Source organism: Teleopsis dalmanni, chromosome 2 (genome assembly GCF_002237135.1).
Source record: "Teleopsis dalmanni isolate 2A chromosome 2, ASM223713v2, whole genome shotgun sequence".
Lineage (NCBI taxonomy): Eukaryota > Metazoa > Arthropoda > Insecta > Diptera > Diopsidae > Teleopsis > Teleopsis dalmanni.
The window spans coordinates 222,671,597-222,687,815 of NC_051847.1; the positions used below are offsets into that span (position 1 = coordinate 222,671,597).

The 16,219-nt window shown below is 31.1% G+C and overlaps 1 protein-coding gene across 1 annotated transcript in view; it reads right to left on the reverse strand.

The window, feature by feature from the left end:
- LOC119676814 (GATA zinc finger domain-containing protein 10-like) overlaps nt 1–16,219 on the reverse strand; it is a 148,619-nt gene that overhangs the window by 10,351 nt on the left and 122,049 nt on the right. The window lies entirely within an intron of this gene.

The following is a 16,219-nucleotide window of genomic DNA, read 5'->3' on the forward strand; positions in this document are numbered from 1 at the left end:
TTTTACTTACATATGTTTATTACCCATTTTATGCATAGATAGTACTCATGGTCGTGTACTTAGTACAATGTTTATATAATATTAACAAAATTAAAACTGGCTATAAATCATTAAAAATGATTCCAAAAAATGACCAAATTAAACTAATGGAAGAAGAACATCAATTTTAAATGCCAAACTTCCTCTTCCTACATTCGCTTCAATGAGTTAAGTTCAACTTTTTGCTTTGTTCAGAAGTAGTTCGAAATTTTGCTAAGCAGTTAAGTTTAAGTGCAGCTCACATAGCTGAGATATTTTTAAAATTTCACTAAACTTTAGATAAATTCTTTCAGCTCATTCAATTAAGCTCATCAAATACTACAACGAAAACAACAACAAAAATAGTAAAAACATTCAACAAACAACAGCAATAACAGCAAACTACAGAATTCTCCACAATAAGAACAATTTAGGGTGTTTGGTGTTGAGTTGTTGTTGTTGTTATTATTGTTAATGTACTTCATAGATACAAACAATACTAATAAAAATAACAAAAGAGCAGCTAAGCAAGATACGCAAAAAGGCAGATTAAATGAAATTCTTTTGCTGAAATGGTAATTAAACTTTTGAACTCCATACTGAGTGCATGGAACGGACGACAACCGCAAGTCAGAACAGTCAGAGTAGTCAGAACAATGGAACCGAAACATGACTTGTATCTTCTAAATGATTTAAGTAGAGTATCTAAAACGTAAAATCTCAAAGAGGAGAACATTAAATAAAATTCAATAATAACATGTAATCGTAAACTATATTGACCGCACCTTAATGAAAAAAATAAGATGAACGAAAAACTTACGGAATGAAATTTCAATAATGCGTGTAGCACGAAATTGGCAGAGTCTTCGGGAATCTGTAGTGACCCTAAAGACATTTTTCTCTTTATTGGAGCATTCTTAATTACAATTTCATTATATTCGATTCGTTTCGTTTTACTTTGTACACTTTTAAGCTTTTCAGGTCGTCGTTGCCTCAACGACTCAACCACTGTTGTATGCAATAACCGAGTTTTTTTCAAGTGAATTCGTACATCGAAAATTTGCCTCCATCACTGGTGATTTGGTAATTAATGATGACGCCTGCTTTGCGGTTGCTGCCATCAAATTCATCGAGTGTCCAAATTGAAGGAACTTTTGTGCTGAAAAGCGTGGCAACACATTTGAAGTGATTAGTGGTTACTTTTGTGGCGAGCCGTGGTGTCATTACGAAGTACCCCAAAGCATTACTTGTTAGCTGTTCGTATTGCTTTTAAGGTTTATTTTTTCATAATATACGGGATCTATTTAAATGTACCACTTTAATTTTTATTTCTTCCATAAAAATATTATAGCCTACCTAGATGTTTTCCTCTTTTTCGATTTAGGTTACATGACGGTAATTACATAGTGCATTCGAAGATTCCTCAACAAGAGTTATTTGAGAGAATGATTAATAAAATTTCCTTATACCCTAACTTGCATATGAATTTGGAAAAGAAATTAAGTCTTAGTTTGATTATCATATTATAGCATATATACTTATACATATGTACCTATAAATGAAAATGTGTACAAGTATTTATAAATTCATTGGGAACGTAAACGAAAACTATGTAATTAGTTTTTATATAAATTCTTTAGAATGTTATTGTATGAGAGAAAAGAATGTTAGACATTGTTAATACCGTATGAGTGGTATTACCCACTTATTTCTTAAAAAAAAGTGACAACTTATTGATAATTTTAAAAGTCATCACATCAATTTAAGAATAATGGATGCCAACAAAAAAGGTACTCTACAAAAATGTACAATGATGCGAACAACGTAATGAACGTTTAAAAGTTGAAAAAATTCGATAGATGCAAACGGAGCTAATAAGATGTAGATACTAAGTCATGTATATATATTGGAGTAGAGCATTTGTTAATCAATTTGCATGCAATTGTCGGTAGCTTTATTACTCCAATTGGATTAATGTATATATAAGTATTAAATTTCGCTGGATTTCTGGGTTAATTAAAAAAATCAGAAATAGTTGCATAAACGAATAATCATAATTAATACATAGTCATATTCAAAAACCAGATGATATTAAGAATTAAAAATCTATTGATAAAGAAAGAAAGTGTTATATTACTGTTGCACTTTGTTGAGTTCACAGTTCATTCCAATTGTCATTAATATTCCTTCCTGAGACCGCTTATCTTAGAATAAAACTTTCTGTTTTCAAAGTTGTGAAATACATAAGGTAATTTGAGGAGCAATACATAAAAATATTTTTTAATGCAATAGAAACATTAAACGGAAATAATAAATTTTATAATAAAAGTTAAAACGATTCCAAAAACAAAAAAGAAAAAAAAAATTATGTGCAAATCATGAGTGCTACTGTATAGCACTATGAAATAGAGGTTGATAGTTCAAAAATATATAACATTTCCGTTTCGCATTTTAAAGCGTTTAATTTAATGTTAGCTAACGAAATAAATAAAGGAAAGCAAAATCCTTCGAAGACCTCGGCAGCTGTTGATTTTTTATATTACAAATTATAAAACCAAAAAATTACGTCCAATCTGATTCGATTTTTATACTAATTTCTTTTGTTATGATAAAGCTTAATTGTATGTGCTGGTACCTTGTCCAATGGCTTAGTCAGAGCTGTCAGAATTTCGTCTCAACCCAGAAAAAATTGAATATTCTAGTAATCTGGATAGGAAGTTTTAATCTCTATCTAATATTAACAATTCCTACAAGACATAGTTTGACGATAATCTGGACGACAGATTATGTTCTATTCGTTTAGAGCATTTCTAATTCTGATTGTATGCGTATGTTAAATTTTGAACTGCATTTAACGACAGTATCTTTTTAATTATAATTGTAATTTAAATATTTTAAGACTATCATTAAGTAATTAATTTAAATATTGTCAAAATATCCGTTTTATGTGTTTGTATTTCTTAAGTATGGATTCATGTCTCCATAAGCTACGTGCTGCTTAAGCACTTAAATTTAATGGAATTTTCGAAAAGTAAGCAGTGAAGCATCTCATTGCTAATTGAGTTAAAAAAATTTGTAGAAAATCGTCAAGGAGAAAAATGTTGGTACTACTCATAGTAATGTGAAAATTTTTCCACAACAACAACAACAAAGCCGAAAAAAGTGGAACACATTTTCTTGAATGTTTTTTCACTTTTTTTCGACTGCACTTAAGTAAGAACAGGATAAGGTGTATCCACTGACACGAAAAGGTACGTACGCTGGCATAAATGATGAATTAATATGCTTCAATGATGCTGTTGGCATCAGCACAGCATTTGATAAGCTTAACAAGATTTCATTCTTATACTACCTTTCACTTCTCACTCGTATTTTCTCATCTTTTTTCCACATTTTTTGACTTCACAGATTGTTTTTGGCTTCGGTTCAAATTTCAGCTTAAAGTGTTTCTGTTCAAGTGAAAACAATTTAAATTCCGGTGAGCTTAAATTTCGTACTTCCTTTTTCTTGTCATACGAAAAATCTTAAGGCAACGGATTGCAAGCCAAGGTGCGACATAGCGCACGAGCACTTTCCGCAAGAGTTCAAAACAAAATACCTTTGACCCCAAAGTTTGCTTACTTCAAAAACAATGTCAACAATTTATAACAAGGTGTTGCCACCATTTTGCAACACTTACCAGTGTTGTACTTTTGCTTGTAGTTGCATTTATTTTTACAATTTCGCAATTAATTAAAAAGTGCTACACTGCAGCACTACAGCATGCATAGAAATGTATAGCAGAGAACACACGAAACAAAAAGATTTTATACAATTTATTCTGAAATATTTTTGCCGCAATCTTTTGAGTATTTTGCACAATAATTTGGATTTTTTTCGGCTTTTTTTTTGATTTCGTATTTGTTGGATTTGTTGGATTTGTTGTCATTTTGCACTTCACCAAAGCACCAAAGAACCAAAGAACCAAAAATAAAATTAAAAATATACCAGAAATTGTTGTTCCACATTGGTTTTTTGAAAGGGTTTTTGTTGCATGTGCTACTTCCGCTCTAGAATTTACGCTTTTTTCCTTTTGTTTTAGTTTTTTGTCGGTTTAAGTTTTGTTCAGATACAAAAAGTTTGTTTTGCCCGCATTTGTGCGCAAAATCAATAAAGTTTTGTTTTGTTAACAATTTTTTTTCTATTTTTTTCCAATTTTTCTTTTATTTTTTAACATTTTTGTTTTGTTTTAGTGCTGAATTTGCCGAAATTTGTAGTTTCGGAATTTGGGTCTGAAATATTGTTGTAAAGTTGAATTTGCACAAAGATAGTACACAACAACACCAGCGGTAAAAACTTTTAGCTTTTTAAATGCTGTTACGAAGCACAGATAATTTTTTGTTGTTGTTGGTGTTGTTGTTTATTTGATTTTCTTACTAAAATACTTTTTGAATATTGCAAAACTTTTTTGAAACATCATTTTAAACATAGTTTATGGGTATTTAATTTTCTTTAGAAAATGTATCTATATACATTTACTTAATTTTTTTTTGTCTTTTTTTGGTATTTTGTTAAACACACAACAATAAAAAAGGTATTAGAAAACAATTTGTTAAGCAAATTAACAATTTAACAAAAGCAAACAAATTTTGGTTCATTTAAAAATTTAGTCACGCCTCGAAGGAGGGAGTGCCTCGTAGTGGCCAATTTGTTGTGTTTAAGTTGGAAATTAAGTTATTAAAACGATAATAAATGCATTAATAATCTATAAAATGCATAAGCATGGAATTTATATTCATTCAATAAATTTTAACATTCGAAATACCTGTTGTGAGTAGTTTTTGATGTTTTTTATTTAGATTATCATTAATATTGTTATTAATATATTTTTTGTTTGGATTCCGAAATTTCAGGTAATTTAAATAATGAATGATGTAATAAACGGTTATCATAATTAAATAAACCATAATAGTCATAATATGTAAATATAGAGCAACTAAATATCGTTTTAATATTTTGAATAAAAATATTATTACGTTGAAGCTAGTTGAGTTACTCGTAGTACTTGAGCACTTTTACTCTCTATTAACTGCGAGGTTTCTTCATAACCACTCTTCATGCCTTGACTGGATTATTGTTTATCACTTCATCAGTCTAAGCAATAATTGACCTCAGGTCTAAATACCTCCCCGAGGAGCCTTTAACCATTCTATTATTCGATAACACAGCGTTGGTAAGCCTGCCGGTTTTCGTAAAAAGTTTCAGGGCTCCCTGAGGATGTCATTCGTCCTAATGTACCATGCGCCTTCTTACGTCTCGTACATCAAGTACGGTTATTGCGTCCTCAACTTTATCACTTCATCGGAGATATAGTCCACCTCCACGACTTCTCCAACTGCTTCAAACAAATTTTTTGCTGTATCATCGTCATCCATTCTCATAGTTCATTAGGATGTGGTAGTCTTCGCCAACTCGTTGAGGACCACAGATCTTACGAAGAACGTTTCTCTCGAAAACTTCCAGTATTGCTTAATCATTCTGTGATAGCGTATATGTTTCTGTGCAACAAGAAAGCACTGGTAGAATGAAATACCTATAGACCTTAAATTTTGTCTATCGGAAGAAAACTCTACGCCCTCTGATCATAGGCTGACATCGTGTTAGAATTATTGTATAATTTAAAAAATATAAAAGTATTGGATAATTCAGTTTGTATGGACTATTGTGATGAAGAGAATTAATTAGATAAAATTTGTATGAATACTACAATAAATGCTGTCTTTTCTATATTAAGTAGATATTAGCAACTCTAGTACAAATATTCATAGAATAGTTTAACAATGTTTAGGACAAATATTACAATATAAGAAATGCTGTGTTTCTATATTTAGTAGATATTAGTATCTCTAGTATAAATATTCATAGAATAGTTTAACAATGTTTAGGACAAATATTACAATATAAGAAAATCAGGTGATAGATCTCCATATATTAGGTTTCATCTCTCTCTACTTTTAACTCGTTCATTCGATTGGTACAATGGAACGTAAGGGTATAAAGTAGTTGAATACTTGTGGGATAATGGAAACACATAAAAGAGAAAACGGTAATTAATATCTGTTTGGAATATCTTAAATAATATTTTAATTTAATAATTAAATTTTCCATAAGACTTACTAGTATTTACACGATTGGGAATAAATATTAAGTTATTGGTAGTACATACCTGAAAATGAAAGGAAAAAAGTTATTAATGTTGTTATCAAAATAATTACAATTTATATAAAATTATTTTTGTGTTTTATATAATGTTTTATATACTATTTATTTGAGTACTTTTTACTGCATCTTTTTACAGTAAAACATTGAATTTTATTTTGACAAGATTTTTCGGATAATCAAAATCTGTTATTCTATATAAATTTATTTACATAAATACTATATAGTCTACATATGTTAAAATATTAAATAAATTAGATACAATTTATTTACTTTCGAATTTATTTACTTATATTGATTTAATATTAGAGAATTAATGGCTATCAGCAGTTTATCTCGGCGAGGTTTTGCTAATTAAATGGTGTAAGATTAATTATATGCAAATTTGCACATATCAACACACATTTCAGTTTCAATTGCTGCGATAAATTAAATTATCTTTCACTTTAGAGATTCAAGTAGCTGGTCTTCCACTGATACCATATATGGTTTAGCATTGCATAAAATATTTTACGACTGAGCAAATTATGGCTTAGCCATAACGAAGCAAAGCACTTAACACTTTAAACTATAAAAAATTGTACTAAAATTCAAATTTGTACATGAATGCAGATATTTTGTTATTTTTCACAACTTGCCAAACCAATAAAATATCTAAGATACGATTATACTAGAATGCTCGTAAAACTGAGATACCAACTTGAAGCACTTGCTGCAAATGTAGCGCAATAATTTCAAGTGGCACATAGAGTTCTGTGTTAAACAAACAGTAAAATTTATTTAAAAAAGTGTTGTCATTAAAAACAAGATATTGCTAAATACATATAATATGGATTCGAAAGACTTGAATTGAGATGCTTAACAAAGGATGACGTTATAGGGAAAAATCGTTAAGACTCAGAGACAAGAGCTGACATAGACAATTGTGATACCAATCACAGGCGAAACAATAATGACTAATAACACAATAAGCATTCAAACGAGCAATAAAACTCAGAAGAAAAGATTTAAATTTGAGTAGATGACAAAATTTATGATATGAGAATTCCATATGTATGCATAGGAATAAGATGCAATACGCAGATACAGATACAGATACAGATACAAATAAAGTTGCTTGAGTTTTTGTTTTCTATTCAAGAAAACGAGTTCAGTTTAGAATTGTTGGAATCATAAAAATCGCATATAAATAATTTAAAATAAATGAAAATCGAATTATACTCTTAGAAATGGTGTAAAATAGAAGAAAACTGTTAGTATGGTATAAAATAGAAGAAAAAACGCGGTGCTAAATCTAAAAATTTGAGAAATGCATAACAAATACGAATACATAAAAGTCCTTAGGCTTTGAATCTGGTTCAAACTGCAGATTATGTGGTATAGGAGAGATCGACTGCATATGGCTCAAATGCAGACAACGGCGCCTGAGTGCATTCACGAAATTGGCATTTGGTGCCCCATAAAATCGCTTAGACTGAGACGAAAAGACGAGTTGAAGGTATTCATATTGTATGAGTGGGTTTGACAGTTCATTGAGTTGCAGACCAAATATGGCAAGATGTATTCAATACACATTTACACTGAAGAAAATATACAAAAGCCTGAATAGAAGCATTGAGAATAGTACTTAAGATAGACAAAAGATTTAAGCATTGTATCTACAAAGTCTTAGAAAGATTTGGCACTTAATCGGTTTGGTACAGTAAAAGAAAATGATGATTACTAAAGGCGTTTATTTGTGATATAAAAATTGCACCTATGCTTGGCAGTTTATTGTAAAATTTTTCGAAAGTAATGTATTGAAATAGAAACTATTGATTTACCCGATTGACGGCAAATGCCATAATCGTATAAGGATAAAATTAGATACTATGTAAGTGAAGTTAGGTTTTTCTTATTAGTTTTCTTATAATTATTTATAATATTTATGTTTTATATATTATAAATTATTGAAAATGTTAATTTTGTAAATGTAAATATAACCTAAATTTAATAAAAAGAATACTACTAACTATTGATTTAGTTCAATTGTGATTTGTATCCTTTAATATATATATATCTTTTGTTACAGTTGAATTTGATTGATAGTTTTTAAGTATTAAAAAATTTTTGTTAAACCAATTCAACTACAAGCTAAACCGCTTAGCTGACATTACCTTATCTGAGTTCCTGGACATAGGAATATGGTAGAAAATGAAAGAGTAAACAGTTTGGTCCGCTTTGGTAGTTTCTTACGTGGTACCGGTTTACGTTGACCTGGAGATCATTAAGAGAAGTACTTACCTTAACTTGTTTCAACCGACGTGACACGTGACACTTAAGTCATGTGTAACTTCTCGGTAAACATAACCCTCATACAACAAGACCACATCTAGGGAATTCATTAAAAAGGACCATGTGAATACTGTTCACACTGCTTACACTAGTTTTCTATGCTCATTGATGTTTAGAAACCCACGTAGAGAAACTGCGTGTTATAAAACTCATTGCAGAAGTTTTGGAAACTTACTGGAAAAAGAAACTATTCAGCATTTTCTCTGCGACGTCTGGCTTCCAGTAGAAGAGGGTTTTAAGAAAGTAGTTTTTCGACAGGTTGTCAGAATGTTCATCGGTTAGGATGGAAGATCCCTTAAATTATCTGAATTCGACGGGATGGATTTAATTTGTCTTTTGTTTCCAATGATTACTTGTGCGGAATATGGTAAGAAAATGATGAAAAATCTTTAATTAAGGTCAGCGGAAAATTATCTACTGATCACTGCAACCGACAAACTAACCATGTTCTAATATTTACTTTAGGTAAAAAAAATGTTAAATTTTCTTTTAAAGTATGGAGGTTATCCTATAATTGACATATTAGTAGCTTTATAATGGAACTTTATAAACTTTTAAGGACCACTATTTTCATTTTAGTTTTTTTTTGTATGTTAAAATTTTACTGTCTAACTTCTTTCTAGAAATTTAATTCAGTGAACTTGTAAGTGCAGTGTATTTTCTGTTGATTGAATTCTTAATAAAAAGTTCGTTTATAATAATAGACTGTTTAAATTTTAATATCAAGAAACAATGTATAAGAAAGAGTTCTTAAGTCAGTGGATTCAATTTTATAAAAAGAATTCCAACCGCATCATAAACATTTCATTAAGTAAAAAAATATAACGTGGGAAGATTAAATAGTAACCTAATACCTTTGTTTCAGATTGACGTCAGCGTGTAGAACGCAAAGCCGGTACATGGAAGATGCTAAATGTCAGTAAAACCGATACATGGTTGTTATATCAGATCAGCTGGGTAAGTAAATTATATTTATTATTCAATATCGTGTTTTCATGAAAAAATTGTTAACTTAAAATGTCCTTTAAATACTGTGAGGTATTTACTAATATGTACTAGTATTTCATTAAAATTTATTACTCTATGACAATTCAAACGTAAATCTTTCAAATACCAAAGCCTAACGTAGGCAAGCATAAATTATAGACCCAACTTCAGTCCTCATTTTCTATTTTTCTTCAAGATCCGTCTGGTAAACACTCATAAATATTAACTACAGAATGTCAGAACAATCCTAATAACTGTTAAGTGCAATAATTAATGAGTTTTCTCACAGCTTAACTTAAATTCTCTGTGTACCTAAGTATTATCGCAGACAAGTCTTATAAATAATTCATAAATAAAATTTAAACCTCTAAACGTGTCCACATTGGAGGCACCTAGAAACCTTGAACAGAAACCGAGAATGAATATTTTAACCCTTAAACGCTAATTGCTTCAAGCGGCAGCAAGCACTTAAGAATAACAAAATTTATGTTATTGACTTGTTGATAAGTTTTTTCTTTCACGTACGCAATTCACTATTGAAGGCTTCGCTTTTGTTTTGTATGGCAACACTAACGCTTCTGCTGTGCTGCATGGTGTTGCGCTCTGCTTTGCATTGCCTGGCCTGTGATTTCTTTAACTGCACAATGTCAATTTCGCTGTTCTTGTTGTTGTTATTGTTATTTAAACTATTCATGCTTGTTTAGTTGCAGTCAATGTTGATTAACCATAAATGTTGATGCTATTTAACATTAATTTAGTTGCTATCACTATCATTGTTGCTAGTGACACGTTGACGTAAGTGCTTTTATTGCTTTTGGTGTCGTTGATGTCATTATTTCATTATCGTTCAAAATACTGACTGAACCGCACAGTTCTAAAAACCATAATCAAATATAAAAAGTAAATATTCACACACAAGAGTTTTCCATTCAATTCATGCCATTAACTGAAGCTGTAAGCTGTGAGCTGTGAGCTGAAATGTAAATCATGTAAATAACATTTTAGACCCTTTTAGTAAATGTGCACATAAGCCTGTGTGCACACACACACACATATATGCACTTCTTTTACGTATACTAACCAAACTACAAAACATAATCAAGTGAAACATTATGAGAATGCAGCAACAACACAATGACAATATTAATAATAATAATAACAACAACAACAACTGTACGCTCATAGAAGCATGAAAAAGGTGTCAGCGTTGTCGCCATTTAAATTGTTCAACATAATAAATGTTGCCGGCATGCAGCTGAACACAAGAATAAAGCCAACAACAACAACAACTACAACAACAATTTAAACCATTACTGTCATTTGAGCTTCTTCTTATGTGTTTTAAGTTTTCATTTTACACTTATTTTATGTCGTTTTTGTTGTTGCTGCTGCAGCTGCAGCAGCTGCTGCTTCTAATGCTCCGCATCGCATGTTCTCACTATTCCCATGGTTTTCTTGTTGTTGTTGTAAATATTACCACGCTTTAACTTGGCAGAATACGTTAATGTTATTTTAGTTAAACATTTTACTTATCGTGCTTGTGTTTAGGAGTAGTAGGAGTGGGTAAATTGGTATGCTGCGTGTGTGGAGCGACAAAGTCACAATAAAAGAGTTATTATTAAAAACATTTTTATTATTTAAAATCCACAGCAGAGGTGGAGTAGGAAATCTAAATTTGCGTTGGGAGGTTTTCATTTTCACATTAAGATTACAAATAATAAAGATTATGATAAATTCAAGAGAATAAATGATTTTTAAATGCAAAACTAAATTTCGCAACAAATAAAGCAGTTACTTTGATTTTGTTGTTTATTTATTTATTTATTTGTGAGTTAACATTAAAATTAATTTTAAAGTTAAGTAAGAATAAGGAACTGGACTGCTAACTTAGTCCTACAATTTTCTGAAAATGGACAGACGTAGACGTAATGTAGTTCAAAGATCAATAGTAATATATACCTATAGGTGTTAATGATTAAATTTATTCAGTTATTTTACCCCTACAACGGAGCTTTTGAATAGAAAGAAATCAAAACATGTTTATTGGAAACAAAACTGTTTAGTTTTTAAGTTCGTTTTTATTTGTATTTGCTTGTGAGCCTTTTATTCGCTCCAAATGATGTCATATACCAGTACTCATTCCACTCCCAAGACTTTAATTATTCGAATACATATGATTGCTTATTACCTGAAGTTTACACTTATAACACAAAAAATACTTGCTTATGTGTGATAACAGGACGAATAATATAATAAAAGAAACACGCCACACGAAAGCCATATACATCATTGCAGTTATTACACTCACTTTTAGATTCAAGCATACATTCATTAATTTACTGACTCAAAGTTCATACATTCGTTTGCTATTCACATCTCATTTATTATGTTTGTGTGTATAAAATAAATGTTAGCACATTTTAACATAGAATGGATTCATATGGTACATAGTCTATGTATATTGGGTAGTACATTGTTTCGCAGTGTATATTGTACTCGTATTTTTAAATATTTCGATTATTTGTAAATTATTTTTAAATCATATTGCTTATGATCTATTTATAAATATTAAAATATGTCATTTAAAATTCTGTAGTTGTAAGCTTCCAAAATTCGTCAGTGGTTTTTAAAAATGCACGTCTAGGATTTATTAAAACATAGCACAAAAATGTGCAGATTTGTATTGAAATTCATCACTCACCCTAACGTGAAAAAAACAGTTCAGGTTTGATATGGTATATGGGAGAGAAAATCAAGATAAAACATTCATAACTAAGAAAACCTAGAATTAATCAACGATATTTAGTTCTCTAAATTTCTGTCAGTTTTTCGAAACTAAGCTCTATAATTTTATGATTGTCGAATAAATTTTTATAGTCATAGTTTTAACAAATCAATTTTTGTTCTAGATATGGCGAATAGCATTAATCGCTCAAATTCGAGAAGAATCTGTGGTTTTATATCGGTAAATATCTAACATTTTTAGAACTAGACCTCCTTGTCTTTTATTAATTTTTAATTTCCTATGTAAGATTTTTGTTCTTTTATTTGAACATCTTTACTATAATTTATATTTTTGTCAAAAAACGTGTTACATGAGATTAAGAGTTTTTGACCATAGATAAGACAAATAGCGGTATATCTCTATACTATATTGTCTGCATTTGCGTCTACTTGTACTGAATGTAGTGAATATTTGCGTTTATGGGCTAACAGGCTATAAATCTTTATTACTCATATATTTATAACTGTTTCACAATAATAAATCCGGCCCCTTTATACATAAATGAACTTGTAAACTAATTTAATAATTCTGAAGAAGTTCGTTTTCTGTAGGTTAACTATATCAGTCCGAAGTCAATTACAATTAAAAAAAGCTTAAAAAAGTGTTTGTGAATTTTCTCGCCTTAGACCTGATTATGCCGGCTTCTCATTAAGATTGACGAATTTCATTATTTTGCTTCAGTTTAGGACGAAGCTCATATTTTATGTATGCCCACAACGTCTACGAAGTGGGTTTTTTGATGAAACTTATGCAATATTTTGAGCATTTAAAAAAGCTGTGGAGCAGCACTCAAGTTTATTTCCAACGAAATGCAAATTAAAATTAATATTAATATTTGCTGGCACTACTGCTTTGTGCTCCAGCTTAAGCTGCTGATTTGCAAAGTGAAGACGTGACTTGCTTTAAATCTCAAAAATGCAAATGAAGGATAGCAAGTAAACCAGTGGCAAACAGATGGGTGGATGGTTGGTTGGAAGGATGAATAGTTTAGAAAAAAGAAAAAATTATTTATAATGAAAAGTAAATTTTTGAACATTTTTAAAACTTGCAGTTTAAATTTAAGTATAATAACAAATACGAGAAAGAGTAAGTGCTCTTAATATATGGAAGTATACGGAAATTTGTATGCATTAGTTTTAATTCCTTGTAAGCGTCACGTGTGGTGTAATACCCGTAACCGCATAGTTCAATACGCCATTGTACGCAATCGCCTTAGACTATGTTGACTGGCAGAGTAGAAAATTTTCCAGTATTAAGAAGGGAAACGACGCCGCATACAGCAAAAGCCATAAAGTGAGATGAAAGGTGCTGCATAACTAAGTTAAGCAGGAAACCACAAAATATTGTACTTATCCAGAATGCCATAGATACTATGTTTTACCTGCTTAACACCGATGAGCTCATGTGTTTTTATGCTGCCAGTGAAAATTTTCACACAATGCACTGCTGTGATGCTTTTGCTGCACTGTCTTTGCTGCACGAGCCATGAGCTTTGATGATGCTGGGTCTGGCTACACCATGTGGCAACTCATAGTGACGAAACACAAAGATGACTTCACTTACACATTGGTGTATGGTGTGATGTTGACTTTGTTGGTATTTTATGTTGATTAAATTAGTAAGTTGCTGCTGCTGAGGCTTGGTTACGTAGTGGCAACATAGTTGAATGAAAGCGTAAAAGCTTAAAAGGGTGTCAGAGATGACGACGGTCAGCACGTTATTTGTGTTCCTGCACCGCATATCGCAACATCGCAGCATAGCACAACCAAACAGCAGTGCAGCATGTCACATCATATGATTTGGACATGATTTGGACAAAACGTTTGCCCATTAGAAATGCTACAAACATTGTTTTTAATTTAGCAGTTGACTTAATGAACGGCACATGGCGTGGACAACGGATCATGAATGATGTGTGCTGCTTACAAATAAGTTTCGTATTCACTTTTTGTATCTTTCGATTCTTTTGGTTCTGTTCTGGTTTTGGTTTTTGTTGTTATTGTAATTGTTGAAGTGAAACGTGCTGCTATGATATCGCTTTTACTATTGTAATACAACGACTTTTGTTCCTAGAAAAATTTCTCCGAAACTCACAATTTCCTTCTTTTTAGTTCGTTTCTGATTTTTTGGAAAAATATTTGAGCTTCTGCATTGCATAACAAGAGATTTGGATGCATGTGATGAGAGTAGCAAATAACAAACAACATTCGACATAGCGCATTGACAATGGAATTTCAACTTCGCCAAAATCGCCACTGGGCACTAATCCAAGTTGCGCCTACGAGTTCCTTTAATAAAACATACGACTCCATGGACAAATGCCCACGCTTCTTCACCCGACACATGTTCATTTGTCTGTTTGTATCTGGTGTCCGTCTATCCGCTGGCCTAGGCGGAGGATGATAATGATGACAACAGCTACAAACCGTTTACCGTCAACTATCCACTGAACTCGTGTTCTCCAAGCCTAGGTGTGTGTAGTCTTCTGAATTTGTGTTTGAATGCATGCCAATATTTGCGGCTTTCGGGTCTTTAGCTTTTGTTGTTGCTGTTGCTGTTGTCGTTGCTTTTGTTTTTGTTGCTACTGTCGCAGTTACTGTTGTTGTTACTTTACTGATATTATTAGTGTTGTTCTTACTGTCGTTGTTGATGTTTTTGCTGTCGTTGTTGTTGTTAGTGTATGCTTTATGCATGTAAATGATAAAAAAACAAGCGTTAAATGTTGCTTGTTCAAATTAAAATTGGTAACAAAGCATTCCAATGCGGCTGACATTCCTAAAGAGAATGTTGCACAGTGGAACAAAAATGTGTAAAAATAAAATAAAATGTGTGCAAGAGATTTTTTGAAGAATTGAATTAACTTACATATTAAAAAATTCTTCGGTATCTTACATTGCATAGCATAAAAGATGCATTAATAATATTTTGTTACTTTAAATTTATCATAAACAAATATTTTTAATCATTTATTTCTAACAAAAATTTCATAAACACAATACTCAACAGATACGTCTCCAAGTCTGTTATTCTACACTTCGCAATCATAGCATGAAAGAGCATAGTGTATGATGTTTGTTGAATAGACATCACAGTTACTATGAGGTATATATGTTATTTTATTCAACTTAAGAAGAAGAATTATTTAAGAACATATATAAAGGCATTTTTTCTGAAAAAAACTTCTATAACCACAATATTCATCAGATCTTGTTGCACTCTTCGCAAGCATAGTATGAAAAGGGTATATGACGTTCGTCAACAAGGCATTTTAGGTATTTATTTTACTCAGCTTAACGAGATAAATCGGCCAAGCGACGTATGTCTATTTGGTCGTCTCTGTATATATATCTACGAATTGTTTCAAATCACAGGCACTATAAGGTATATGTATTCTTTTAAACAAATCAACTAAGTAAATCAGTCTCACGATCTGCGTTTATTTATGCGTCTCTGAATGTATATATAAAAATTCATGTAGATCAGCAATAAATTGTATTAGCAAAACTGAGCGGTTGGCTCTTCATTATAAACGAAAATAACAAAATATTTGAAAGGAAGTATTATATGGAACCACTACATCTTATAAATGCAATTCTTTCCTTGCTGCTGAACTAAATTCATCTTTGCTATCGACAATCGTAAACTCGGTTATGTTTTTCAAATTGTTATATCTCAAGTCGATACGGCACGATCTAAAATTTTCAGTACGCTTCTGATATATCGTTTACGACTACGTTTCGAAAACAAAACTACAAATTTTCTGAGACCAGATCTTTCGATCAATCGCCATCGCACCTGGATGCATATATGTTGTATGAAATATATGCTTTACATCGCTTTACTTTGCGTATTTATTACCTCTTACATATTGCTAGCGATTCTTATGGCCATACATTG